Here is a 15,210-nt window from a genome sequence, read left to right on the forward strand (position 1 = left end):
AAACTCAAGGTAATTTTGAGTCGATATGGTCCATCATTCATAATTTGCTTGAATGTCAATTTACAGCAATAAAGAGTACCTTGGAGAAGAGCTTAAATGTTGTTCAACATAAATTTCGAACATCATATTTCAAAGAGCTTAGAGGATTTGTGTCTGAACAAGCTTTACAAAAAGTCTTAGAAGAGATGGATCGGGCAAAAGTTGTTGGACTCAACATTCAACCATGCAGATGTATTGTTCCGTTAACTCGTGGACTTCCTTGTGCACATGAGATATCATTATATGCATGCGAAAAATGGCCAATTCCTTTATCTATTATTGGTCGTTTTTGGAAAAAACTTGACTTCAAGCCAAGCGAGTTATTAGAAGATGATGATCTCAACTGTACGGTTGAGATGGAGCAAATTGTGGAATAATTTCAAATGAATCCACAGTCTGGTAAAATTGGACTATTGAGGAAGCTACAAGAGATAATCAAATCTTCCACTACCTCACTTTTGGAACCAAAATTCATACAAAATACACGTGATCGACCCTCATTGAGAAAGAATGATAGATCGACTCGTAGAAATCCATCTGCATTTGAGTATGTGGAAGCTTCTTTAAAGAATTCATATGTACCTCATCGTCATAGTTGTTCATTAATTGGCATTGTTTCATCAACATCAAGACGAGGACGACAACTTCTATCACCAAGTTATGTCAACCAAATTCCCTTAATACTGAGAAGACACGTCGTGAATGTCATCGATGTACCAGATGACGATAATTGTGGGTTTAGAGCTATTGTTGGCTTGTTAGGTATTGAAGGAGGTGAAATTGCTTGGTCTTCTGTTAGGCGTGATTTAATTGAAGAGCTAAGGGCATTTTGGGAAGAGGATATATCTTTGTTTGGCAGTTATGAGCGGGCATGCTATATTCACAATGTGCTTGTAATTTTCGAGATAAATAAACCAACACCAATCAACTGTTGGATGAATATGTATAATATGGGACACCTTATCGCATCAAGGTACAACATCGTCTTGCATCTCATAAGCGATGTACAATCTTTGACTTTTTTACCATTGCGATCCATCCCACCTCCACATATAGAACGTAGTGTCATCACTATTGGATATGTGAATGGTAACCACTTTGTTTAGGTATTTATGAGTGAGAATTATCCGATGCTCCCTATTATGTTCCAGTGGTTTTCATACATGTATGATTGTGCAACAGAATGAGCGACGCTATATAAGAAACAACTCCGTGATTATGAGAAGTTTGTTCATTCGATGATTATGAGAAGCTTGTTCATTCGATAAATGTATCTCAACCCATTGTAGACATAACATCTGATTAATGTGCTTGTATTGATAACAATATTATTTTTTTACCAAATAAATTAAAAATTATAACCAAATAACTTAGAGATTGTAAAAATATAAAATATAAATTAAAAAATATAAAAATCTAAATCATACAAATATAAAAATATAACAATATAAATTATACAAATATAAAAATATAAATTATAAAATATAAAAAAGATGGGGTCAATGGTGGGACCGTGGATGTATAGAGAAAAAAAAAATTGAAGGGTGTATAGAGTAAAAATGTGGGTGCATTTAGACTTCGACATTTGATTAATGGATTACCTTTTGATTATTTCAACAATGTTTTGTGAGTTTCAATAGTAGCATTGGAGCTTCATATTGCAACAGTTTTTTCAAGAACAAGCTAAAGGAAAATCCAGAACAGGATCATCACCATCAACATAAGCTCTCATTCATTATCTGACATAAACCATAACATTAAACATTAGGGCTTGTAAGCCTCACAGAAGTCTCAAAGGACAACTACAGTAAACTTGACCAAGACTAACACAAATAACACAAACTTAAGAACTAACAAAACACACATACAACCACGCATGTATTAGGAAGGGCATTACATGCTTCGACGGTGAAGGCTATATACAAGACTCCCAAATTTGAAAACCAACCCACACAAGCAACATGGACTCATCTAACTTGACTGCATCATATCATTGTGATATAGTGTACTGAAGCCCTGATTGGACCTCTATTTTGAGGTTCTAATGTCCTTTAATTAGGATGTTCTAGCACTTAGTTAATGTATTTGATTGCATTTTAGCTTAATTTTACACTTACAAATGTTTCCCCTTGGTTTTGTAGGAATCGGACCTTGTTCGGGCAAGTTGGAGCACTTTTTGGGCACTTTTTGCTGTGAGGTGTCGGGACACTTCCCAAGGTGTCCAGACACTTACCGTCCGGACACCCACAGTACCCGTCCGGACACTTTCTTCACAAATTGAGACAGAGGCTCACAAAGTTGGAGGCATGAAGCGTCCGGACACCCGTCCGGACACCTACGGCGAATCTGCAATTTTCTGCACCGAAATTTCAAGGGCATTTGGGGTAAATCATGTATGTAACCAATGAGAAATGATTTTATAAGGGTAGTTAGGTATTTTCTATTGTAAAAAGAGAAGAAAACCCTAAGATTTGGTTGGCTTCCTCATTATTCATCTCCTCCAACTTCTTGCCTCCATTGTTTTTCTCTCTATTTCTCTCTCTAAGTTTTTCTTGGTTTCTTGTGATTTCGTGTGTAGACATTGATTTTCATCTATAAAATTGATGTTTATGTCCATTATGATGAGTGGCTAAGTTCTCTTTCTAGTTTCTAGTCCCAAACGGTGGGTGCTCGGTTTCAATTACTCAAGGTATGCTCAAAGAATCGTAGCTTCGATTTCTCCCTTTTAATTTCGTGATAGTTGTGTGATTGGATCTATGGGAATGACATATTTGATTGTATTCTTGGATTGTCTAGTCTAGGGATTGCATCTAATGTGTTCGATTGAGAATTGTTAAACCCATTGCATGATTTCCTTAATTAATTGAGTTTTTCATTGCATTGCTATTAATTATGTGTATTGATGATGGGGTTTTGGGTTAATTTAGGAATGTACATGGGAGAGTTATGGTTAATTGATCTTTGAGTGTGAAACTAGGGTGTTAGCCAAGCCGAGCCCCAAGGGGGAACATTAATCCATAATATTAGGTGCTTATCCCTTTGCGTTCATCGTAGATTAAGAGACCCGATGGCCTACATGTATGAATTGAAGTCTTATAACCCAATTCTCTTTGCATATGCATGATTGATAGTATCACACAATGCATTGTGTATGGTTGTGTGTGTTTGCAATGATGCCTTGAGTATGAGAACCGAGTAGCCACCGGGACAGATTAGAGACTAGGTTTTTAATTAATTGTTTTAAATCCAATTCGTGCTTACTTTGATTACAAAATCGCTCATGCTACCGAGTCATTCGGCCCATTTCTTTTACTTGCTTTTATTTGATATTCATTGTGTTTATTAGTGTTAGCTAGTCATTTGCATATCATTCACTTCAAAGTTGCATTGCTTCCTCGTGGATCGATACCGGACTCACCGGTTTATTACTTGACGATACCCTACACTTGGGGTAAGTACACACACACACTTTGGTGTCGGTCAAGTTTTTGGCGCCGTTGCCGGGGAAGCGAGTGTCAAAGACGGAGTTGGGTGGCTTGTAGATGCTAGCTTTATGCTATTAAACGCCATCAAATAAGGAAGGAGCACGGTCACGCTTCAAGGGTAACTTCGTTCCTCCCTTTTACTTGCTTTCTAGTGTAGTTGCTGCAAAGAAAAAAAAAATTGTGAGGAGAACTTGGCGGATGGGGCTAACTTAGATTCCTGTGGGCGATGGATGCCACCTTGTTTGCTGCTCAGTAGTGATACGTTGTTTGAGAGAGCTTTGCGCATTTTTCTTTCTATCACTACTTGCTACATCTTGGTGTGTAATTGTTCCTGAGGTTGATTGTCATTCTATTCCTATCTTTGCTCTTGTTCTTGCTTGATATTGCTCTTGGTTGTTTGTTGATTGAAAAATCTGGTGTTACTTGACTTGGTTGGTTGTCATCTTTCGTGTTACTTGATAGCTTTGTTTGCCATCATGTCTCATCTTAGAGATAACGTTAGTGGGCATGGGTCTAATAGAGATGGGAGAGGTGGTGACATAAATGCGAGTGATGCGGGGAGTGTACGTGGGGGTGATATCAACCTTGATGTATTACGTCGTCTTTTGCAACGTGTGAACATTGATGAATTGATGAATCCAGCGCAAGGGCAAGATGCCCAAAATGTGCCAAATGCCCGAAATTTACCAAATGTTCAAGTTGAGCATGCTTTGCAAAATGCACCTCAACCACTTCAACAAGACAATGCGGCACAAATTGCCCCACAAAATGTCTACCAACCTCCCAATATGCCTCCCGCATATAATTTTGTGCATCCTATGTATTATCAAATGCCACAAGTGCCACAATATGCTCCCTTCGGACAAAATTTACATGCACCATGCCCAAGAGCATCGCACTTTGAGGGAGCTCACGCATCCCGCAAGGCAAACTCAACCTTCTTGCATCATCATGCCACCGAACCAACAAAATGTGAGCCTTAAACCATCAATGTTCCAAATGATTCCCAAATTCCATGGAATGGAATCGGAACGACCATATTCACATGTGCGTGATTTTGAATCGGTGTGTACTACTTTTGGTGATGTTACATGTACACAAGAAATTTTGAGACTCAAACTTTTTCCATCCTCTTTGAAGGATCATGCAAAACAATGGTTTGAGAACTTGCGCCCCCAATCCATTGCGACTTGGGCGGCAATGCAAGAAGAATTTCTCAACAAATATTTTCCTTCCCACCGTACCATCTCTTACCAAACACAAATCATGAATTTTCATTGCAAAGAACATGAAACTTTCTTCCAAGCTTGGGAGAGGTTTAAGGATTTGTTGTTTATGTGTCCTCACCATGGATTTCAAAAATTTCAAATTGTGAATTTCTTCCACAAATCTTTGACTCCATCTTTGAAGAAATTGGTTTCCACTATGACTCAAGGTGATTTTTTGAATAGGGATGCCAATGAGGCATTCACTTTCTTTGATGGGTTGGCGGAGGAATCCCGATCTTGGGAAGCTCCTCCACTAACCCGACATGATGTTATGCCTAGCTCTAGTGGCAAGTTTGTGTTGAATGAAAATGATGATGTGCATGCTAAACTTGCTTTGTTGTCCAAGAAATTGGAGTCCTTAGAGTCACAAAAGGCCCCTATAAATGTGGTTGGTGTTGATGACCAAGTTGCTTGTACTTTGTGTGAAAGTAGGGATCATAGGACGGATGAGTGTAATGCCTTACCGGCTTGTAAGGAAGTCCTATTTGGGCAAGGTTACAATGGGAACAATTCTCAGAACTTTAGGAAGCCCTACCCTACCAATCACCAAGGCAACAATTCGTACAATGAGAACTACCCTTGGAGGAATCATCCAAACTTTGGGTGGAGGAATGATGGGAATGCTCAATCCCAATCACTCCCCAATCCACCCCAACAACAATTGCCTCCTCCAAGTGTTGCACAACCACCTCCACAACCTTACATTCCACCTCCTAAGAGGTCTCTTGAAGACACTCTTAACATTTTCATGCAAGCTCAAATAGGGGAGAATCAAAAGGCCACCGAATTCCAAGAACAAACCAATAGGGCTAGTGAGGATATTAAGAGTCAAATCACTAAGGTCACCCAAGCTCTCACCACATATGAGAAGGGTAAATTCCCAGCTCAACCATACCCCAATCCATCCAAACAAGCCAATGTGCTAGAATCTACTAGTGGGGGGGCAAGTGGACATGAACAAGCCCAATCCATCCTCACTTTGAGGAATGGACTCATTGTGGATAGACCCATACCAAATGAGAATGTTGATCAAAGTGATGATGTGCAGAATTTTGGTGATAAAGTGGGGAAAAAGGACGAAGGAAATAGTGGAAAGGAAGAGAGTTTGGAGAAAATTGTGCAGGAAAATGATTCACTAGGTGCAAGTGTTCGGACACCTATTTTGGATTGTCCGGACACTTCATCCAGAAATTCAGAAAAATGTGAGAAAATACCAAGAGAAGAAGAGGAGAGTGAGGGGCAATCATATAGGACAAGGGTAGAAACGTCTAAGGATAGAGAGTGTATCCCAAAGCCACCATTTCCTCACCGATTAGGGAAGAAAACCAATGAGGCTCTACACAAAGAGATGTTTGAACTTTTCAAACAAGTGAAAGTGAACATACCTCTTCTAGATGCCATCAAACAAGTTCCCTCGTACGCAAAGTTCCTCAAGGATTTGTGTACCGTGAAACGCAAATTGAATGTGAAGGAGAAGACTTTTCTTACGGAGCAAGCAAGCTCCATCTTACAAGCCACCACTCCACCTAAATATAAGGATCCTGGTTGCCCTACCATTCCAATAGTCATAGGAAACCATAGGATTGAGCAAGCATTGTTGGATTTAGGTGCTAGTGTTAATCTCCTTCCATACTCGGTCTATCAACAATTGGGGTTAGGTGAGCTTAAGCCTACAAGAATTACCTTGCAACTAGTCGATAGATCCGTCAAGATTCCTAGAGGAATAGTTGAAGATGTGCTAGTTCAAGTGGATGAATTCTATTTCCCGGTTGACTTTGTGGTTTTAGATACTCAACCCCTCCCTAGCTTTAGCAAACCAATCTCGGTCCTTCTAGGTAGACCCTTCCTAGCAACTTCAAATGCTTTGATCAATTGTAGGAATGATGTCATGGTGCTATCTTTTGGGAATATGACAGCGGAGATGAACATCTTTAATGTGTCTAAGCAAATGGGAGAGTTTGAAGACATTAGGGAAGTAGATTGGATCCATTCATATGTTGAGGAGAACTTAGAGAAAACTCTTGCTAGGGATTCGGTGGAAGGTGTGCTAGCTTTGAGTGAAAAAGGTAGTCAATTTTTAGTTGAGGAAGAGGAAATTAATGAGGTTTTGGAGTCTTTAGTTATCCATAGCATAGGACGATTCAACCCACCCATTGAGGAATTAGAACCTTCCAAGAATAAGCTTGAATCATCTCTAGAGCATCCACCAACACCGGAAAGGAAACCCTTACCAAGTGAGCTGAAATATGTGTTTTTGGGAGAGAATGAGTCATACCCCGTTGTGATATCTTCCCTACTTACTTCTTTCCAAGAAGAGAAACTTGTTCAGGTGTTGCAAAGGTATAGAAGAGCAATAGGTTGGACAATTGCTGATTTGAAGGGTATTAGTCCTTTGGTTTGTACTCATAGGATTTACATGGAAGAGGAAGCTAACCCCATTAGACAAATGCAAAGACGTTTAAATCCGAACATGAAGGAGGTAGTTAGGGGGGAGGTGCTAAAATTGCTTGACGCGGGGATAGTTTATCCCATAGCGGATTCCAAATGGGTATCTCCTACCCAAGTGGTCCCCAAAAAGTCCGGAGTTACGGTAGTTAAGAATGACAAGAACGAATTGGTTCCCACTCGAATTCAAACCGGGTGGCGTATGTGCATTGACTACCATAGACTCAATATGGTTACTCGAAAAGACCATTTCCCCTTACCCTTCCTTGATCAAGTCCTTGAGAGAGTGGCGGGTAGAGCCTATTATTGCTTCCTCGATGGGTATTCCGGATATAATCAAATAGAGATTGCCTTAGAAGACCAAGATAAAACCACATTCACATGTCCATTTGGAACTTTTGCTTATAGGCGCATGCCTTTTGGGTTATACAATGCTCCGACTACCTTTCAAAGGTGCATGATGAGTATCTTTAGTGACATGGTTGAGAAGATTGTGGAGGTCTTTATGGACGATTTCTCGGTTTATGGAGATACCTATGACCAATGCCTTGCTAATTTGGCATGTGTGTTAAAAAGATGTGAGGAGAGCCAATTGGTTCTCAATTGGGAAAAGTGTCATTTTATGGTGACACATGGAATTGTATTGGGACACATTGTGTCATCCAAAGGGATAGAGGTTGACAAGGCAAAAATTGAATTAATTCAAAAGTTACCTCTCCCTACATGTGTTAAAGATGTGAGATCTTTTTTGGGTCATGCGGGTTTCTATAGAAGGTTTATTAATTCTTTTAGTTCCATTGCCAAACCTTTAAGTAACTTGCTTGCTCAAGATGTCTCTTTTGAATGGACACCACAATGTCAAAAAGCCTTTGATGATTTGAAAGGTGCCCTCACCACCGCACCCATTATGCAAACTCCCGATTGGAGTATGCCCTTTGAACTCATGTGTGATGCAAGTGATGTGGCGGTTGGGGCGGTTCTAGGACAAAGAAAAGAGAAAAATGTTCATGTTATATACTATGCTAGTAAGACCTTGAATGATGCTCAAGTGAATTATACCACCACCGAAAAGGAATTACTAGCTATAGTCTTTGCCTTGGACAAGTTTAGGTCTTATTTGGTTGGCTCGAAAGTCATCATCTTTACCGACCATGCGGCTTTGAAGTATTTACTTTCAAAAGCGGATGCCAAGCCTAGGTTGTTAAGATGGATTCTCTTACTTCAAGAATTTGACCTTGAAATTAAAGATAAGAAAGGAGTGGAGAATGTAGTAGCCGACCATTTATCTAGACTTCCCGGACAAAATTTGATTTCACATGGCATACCCATCAATGAACATTTCCCGGATGAACAACTCCTCTTCACTCATGCCATCTCTTCTAAATTGACTCCATGGTATGCGGACATTGCCAACTTTTTGGTGACCGGAAACATGCCATCTCATTGGAGTAAGATTGATAGATCCAAATTTCTTCGCAATGTGCGAAACTTCTTTTGGGATGACCCATATTTGTTCAAGTATTGTTCCGATCAAGTGATTAGGAGATGCATCCCCGATAATGAATTTGAAAGTGTCATGGCCTTCTGCCATAAATATGCTTGTGGAGGCCATTTTTCCTCCAAAAAGACCGCGGCCAAAATTCTTCAAAGTGGCTTATATTGGCCTTCTTTGCACAAAGATGTCCATGCTTATTGCCTATCTTGTGACAATTGCCAAAGGTTAGGTAATTTAGGAAAACGTGAGATGATGCCCCTCCAACCCATTAACATCTTGGAAATTTTTGATTGTTGGGCCATTGATTTCATGGGACCCTTCCCTAATTCATTTGGTTATTTGTATATCTTGGTTGGTGTGGATTATGTGTCAAAGTGGGTGGAGGCCATTCCTTCTCGAACAAATGATCACCAAGTTGTGATAAAATTTGTAAAAGAAAACATTTTCTCAAGATTTGGGATGCCTCGAGCCATCATAAGTGATGGTGGGTCTCACTTTTGCAATGCCCCGGTTAGAACTTTGATGAAACGATATGGCATTTTGCACAAAGTTGGCACCCCATATCATCCACAAACAAGTGGCCAAGCGGAATTGGCAAATAGGGAGATTAAACGTATTCTTGAAAAAACGTCCCAATAGAAAAGATTGGTCTTCAAAATTGATTGATGCTTTGTGGGCTTACCGTACTGCGTATAAGACTGCCCTTGGAATGTCTCCTTATAGACTTGTCTATGGCAAGGCTTGCCACTTGCCGGTGGAATTGGAGCACAAGGCCTATTGGGCCATTCGCACTTTGAATGACTCCACCGATCAAGTTGGGGGGCATCGCAAACTCCAAATCCAAGAGATTGAGGAGTTGAGGAATGATGCTTTTGAAAATGCCAAAATTGCTAAGCTTAAAATGAAAAGATATCATGACAAGCACATTATGAGGAAAGTTTTTCATGAGGGGCAAAAGGTTCTTCTATACAACTCCAGGTTACACTTGTTTCCCGGGAAGTTGCGTACCAAATGGACCGGACCTTTTATTGTCCGCAAGGTTTCCCCATATGGAAGCCTTGACATTGATGATCCTAGGAGTGGAAAGACTTTAAAGGTTAATGGCCAACGTTTGAAACCATACTTGGAAAATTTTAATGAATTGGCCGAAGAATGGGACCTTGTGGATCCCATCCCTTCCTAGTGTGCGTGAAAAGATCTCTCTTGTATATATGTTAGTGTTAGTTTGTTTTTCATTCATTTTTGGTGTGTTTTTGTATGTTCACAATGCATTTCACAATTTGTTCTTGCCTTGTTTTCAATTCTTGACATTGGGCACAATGTCTCATTTACGTTGGGGGGTGAGGGAATTGTGAATCCATTGTGAAACTTGCATCATTTTGATGTGCTTTTGTGAATATCAAAAATTTGAAAATTTTGAACAAAAAAAGAAAAGAAAAAGTCTTGTTGTGTCATGCTTGGATAGTGTGGTTGGTATTAACTTTTTCAGGATATGCTTCGTTTCTCATGATTCCGACCACTTTTGAAGAGTATGGTATGATTTTCTACCCTCTATCCTATTGTGTTGTGCTTTGTTGTTCATACATGCTAGATGGACTTTAGGAGGGGATGGTAGACGCTTTTGGGATTCACTACCAATTTGAACGTTAATTTATTATTCTTGTTCAAACGTGCAAGTGTATAGTAGGTTTCTTGATTTCTTTTGTGAAGTTGATACATGCAATTGAGTGGGATAACTATGATCAATTTCTCTTGGAATGACTGAGACCTAGTTTGATATCAAAATTGTGTAGTTGAGCAGACATCTTGGCATTAAAGCATTTGTATGACTGCATTTTTGGATCCTTTTGTCTGAAAAATTACCTTTTTACCCTTCTCATTCTTTTGATATACATTGGGTTTTGGGTGATGCTCTTCATTGATATTCATTTGGCATCCTATGAGCGTGTTCTTCAATAGCTTTGCAAATATTATATTTGATTACTGAGAAGTGTGATTTTTGTATTTGCCACTTGCTTGTGAACTTAGGATTGAAGGATTCACTAGGTTGAGAGATTTGAGCTTAGCCTATTCATTTGTGAGTGATTAGAAGCCCTAAATTTCTTTAAGCCTCTTGATTTCACTTACAAGCCTTGTGTGTGAGCTATTTTCCCAAATATTTCCCACCTTTGGTTGCAAGGTTGAGTAGGAGCTTGAAAAATAAATCGGTAGTGATATTACCCCTCCTTATTATGAGAAAAAAATTGTGAGGGTTGTTGTATAAATGATGTTATATACAAAAAAAAAAAAAAAGAAAAAAAAAAGAAAAAAAATGCATAGAAAAGAGAAGAAAAACATCAAAAAGAGATGTATGCAATAAAGAATCCCTTGTGTGTAAAGAATGAGAAGTGTTTGAATTTGTGGTACAATGGAAGGGGTGACAAAATGAGATTTTAGCTCACATGTTTGAACTTAACCTTGCAACTTGTTACCTAGATCCAAATTCTTCCTACCTTGTCCCATGACCACATTACAACCCAGTTAACCTTTTGATGAATTTGATCCAAGGTAAGCAAGTGAGTTGGTGAATGCATTAGTTGCTCTTGTAGGTGATTTCTTTCTCAAAGCTATGCCCATCCAAAATTATCTTTCATAAACACATACATTTAATCCAATTGTGTAAGTCATTCACTTAGCACAATGCTTTTATGTTTTTGTGTACATTCGGGATTGGGGATTTATGAACACCAAAAGGTTCCATAACAAGGTTTTACTTGTGTGAATGTGTTGAGTTGTCTTGCGTGATTGCACATATATTTTACATAGTATAAAATGTTCTTAGTCATCTTTGAGGAGATTGAGATTGGTTGTCCAAAGATTTTGCATGTTTTCGACTAGCGGGGGAATTAGGGGATTAGCTTTATTTCTTGCATGTGAAAATTTAAGAATCATTTATGGTGCTTTCAAAGTAATAGTGATCCCTTGGTAAGTGTTTGTGGGTATCGCTCTGATAAGCCCTCATGAGACTACAACTCGTCCACTAGGGTGACCTAGGGGTTTAAAGGCTTGTTGCATGCGCTAAATGCAACCGTGATGCCTACGTTAGTGAGTTAGGATTTTATTTAGCAAATTTTAGTTTTAGGTAGTGGTTGCATTGCTAGGGACTAGCAACGTCTAAGTTGGGGGGTGTGATTGGACCTCTATTTTGAGGTTCTAATGTCCTTTAATTAGGATGTTCTAGCCATTAGTTAATGTATTTGATTGCATTTTAGCTTAATTTTACACTTACAAATGTTTCCCCTTGGTTTTGTAGGAATCGGACCTTGTTCGGGCAAGTTGGAGCACTTTTTGGGCACTTTTTGCTGTGAGGTGTCGGGACACTTCCCTGGGTGTCCGGACACTTACCGTCCGGACACCCACAGTACCCGTCCGGACACTTTCTTCACAAATTGAGACAGAGGCTCACAAAGTTGGAGGCATGAAGCGTCCGGACACCCGTCCGGACACCTACGGCGAATCTGCAATTTTCTGCACCGAAATTTCAAGGGCATTTGGGGTAAATCATGTATGTAACCAATGGGAAACGATTTTATAAGGGTAGTTAGGTATTTTCTATTGTAAAAAGAGAAGAAAACCCTAAGATTTGGTTGGCTTCCTCATTATTCATCTCCTCCAACTTCTTGCCTCCATTGTTTTTCTCTCTATTTCTCTCTAAGTTTTTCTTGGTTTCTTGTGATTTCGTGTGTAGACATTGATTTTCATCTATAAAATTGATGTTTATGTCCATTATGATGAGTGGCTAAGTTCTCTTTCTAGTTTCTAGTCCCAAACGGTGGGTGCTCGGTTTCAATTACTCAAGGTATGCTCAAAGAATCGTAGCTTCGATTTCTCTCTTTTAATTTCGTGATAGTTGTGTGATTGGATCTATGGGAATGACATATTTGATTGTATTCTTGGATTGTCTAGTCGAGGGATTGCATCTAATGTGTTCGATTGAGAATTGTTAAACCCATTGCATGATTTCCTTAATTAATTGAGTTTTTCATTGCATAGCTATTAATTATGTGTATTGATGATGGGGTTTTGGGTTAATTTAGGAATGTACATTGGAGAGTTATGGTTAATTGATCTTTGAGTGTGAAACTAGGGTGTTAGCCAAGCCGAGCCCCAAGGGGGAACATTAATCCATAATATTAGGTGCTTATCCCTTTGCGTTCATCGTAGATTAAGAGACCCGATGGCCTACATGTATGAATTGAAGTCTTATAACCCAATTCTCTTTGCATATGCATGATTGATAGTATCACACAATGCATTGTGTATGGTTGTGTGTGCAATGGAGGCTTCTGAGGGAGGAATTGAAAGGGCCATTAAAGAAGGTCTGGCTTTTAGTGTGGGCAATGGAGAAAAGGTTAATTTTTGGGAAGATCTCTGGGTGGGTAATATTTCTCTCAAAGATCGTTTTCCAAGATTATTTAGCATTTCAGGGTCTCAAAGTCAATCTGTAGAGCAATTTGGTGTGTGGGATGGTCAAAGTTGGAAATGGAGGTTGGTTTGGAGAAGGAATCTGTTTCAGTGGGAGGAAGAGCAGGTTAAAGATCTTATGGGTATCATTGAGCATGTTGCTATCTACCCTTTTAAAAAGGACAAAATTATTTGGAGATTTGCAGTAGATGGGAATTTCTCAATTAAATCCTTGACTTCTGCTGCAGATTCATATGGAAGTTCTGTTCATGAAATTAATTATTCTAAAGTTTGGAGTGGTTTGGCTCCTCCAAAGGTGGATTTTTTCAATTGGTTAGTTCTGAATGACAGAGTCAATACAAGAGATAGGCTTCACAGACTAGGCATTGTGGATGATAATTTATGCCCAATTTGCAACTCTCATTCAAAGACAATTGATCATCTCCTCTTGCACTGCAATGGAGCAAATTCAATATGGTATAGAATAATGAATTGGTGGGGTATGGATTGGTGCTCTCCAAGATCAGTTTCTAATTTATTTGAAGAATGGTTGTCGTTTGCCTCTGGTAAAGATACAAAGAAAGTGTGCTATTTGATGTTTGCTACCACTACTTGGACCCTATGGACAGAGAGAAACAAGGTGATTTTTGAGGATAGTCATTTGGATTGGGAGAATATATTCTATCTAATTTTCATCAAGTATGGCTTATGGCTTAAAGCTATCAACATCCCCCTTCCTTATTGTGGCTTAGAAATTATGACTTCCAGTGATGGGTTGAAGTTCAAATCAAATTTGTGCAAAGCTGTCAGAGCTAATGTTTTCTGGATTCCCCCTCCTCTTGGATTTCTTAAATGGAATACTGATGGATCCTTTCAAGGGAACAAAGCAGGTGTTGGTGGTGTCTTAAGGGATAGCCAGGGAAAATTCATTTGCATTTTTTCAGGCTCTGTGGAATCTCAGGATGCAAATGGAGCTGAAATTAAAGCTATTAGAAAAGCTTTGGAATTGTCTGTTGAATATGAAGTAGCAGAAAGGGGTAATATAATCATAGAATCAGACTCTCTAAATTCTATTTCTTGGCTTAAGAACGACTCTAGCAATCCTTGGAAGCTTGACCAGGATTTCAATGCTATTAACAACTATCTGCAAGTTCTACCTCCAGTCACTTTTAATCATATTTGGAGGGAAGCCAATCATGTGGTTGACTGCCTGGCAAAGAAAGGAATTGAAAGAAGAGACTATCTTGTGGCTTGGTTTCCAGAAATAGTCTAAAGTTGTTCTTGTGTAGAGTACTCCAGAGGGACTCAATTATGATTGCAGATGAGCTAGCTAAATTAAGGGTCAATCAAGTTTTAGAGTTCGTTGCTTGGTTTTGAGATAGGCTCTTTCTTTTCTCGGTCTTTGCTTCCTTTTTGGAAGTTGTCTTTTAGTTTAAGGTTTGTTGTTGTTTTTCCTTTAAGGTCTTTTTGTCTGTAACCACGGTATTCCTCCGCCATAAGTGAGGGTTTTAATAAAATCTTGAGGTACCGTCCTCTTTATCAAAAAAAAAACTACAATATATCCCTGATCCTTACTTAACAATTCATGAAAATCTCAAAAAAATATTATATCAATATTGTTGGACCTATGGTCCTATATGTCTAATTTTGATGATATTAAATCATTTATAAATGATAATGAAACATTAAAGCAATATTTGATTTATATGAATTGAATTTAAATGACTATATTTTTGAGATAGTGCTGGAAATTAAGTTTTGAAAACAAACATACATGGACTAAGTTAGAGCATCAATTTTCCAATTATCATATCTTAACTAACTTAGGTCCAAATGACTTGAAACTTGAACCACATGCACATGAAGGTTTAATATATGTTCTAGGACTATAATCATGAGAAATTAAGTGCATCACATATATATTTGGTCATATGCTTAAATTCCGCCAAAACTAGGTTTTACCTAATTTTGTGCATATGTGTTCTTTGTGAACGTGGTGAACCAAATGAACTCCGATTTAAATGAAATTTTGTGT

The 15,210-nt window shown here is 38.8% G+C and overlaps 2 pseudogenes; one reads left to right on the top strand and one right to left on the bottom strand.

Moving 5' to 3' along the window:
* The first annotated feature begins 422 nt into the window (after positions 1-422).
* LOC120008705 lies at positions 423-14,448 on the top strand (annotated as a pseudogene).
* LOC120009990 lies at positions 4,780-4,879 on the bottom strand (annotated as a pseudogene).
* Positions 14,449-15,210: the final 762 nt, after the last annotated feature.

This window comes from Tripterygium wilfordii, chromosome 11, assembly GCF_013401445.1.
Source record: "Tripterygium wilfordii isolate XIE 37 chromosome 11, ASM1340144v1, whole genome shotgun sequence".
Classification (NCBI taxonomy): domain Eukaryota; kingdom Viridiplantae; phylum Streptophyta; class Magnoliopsida; order Celastrales; family Celastraceae; genus Tripterygium; species Tripterygium wilfordii.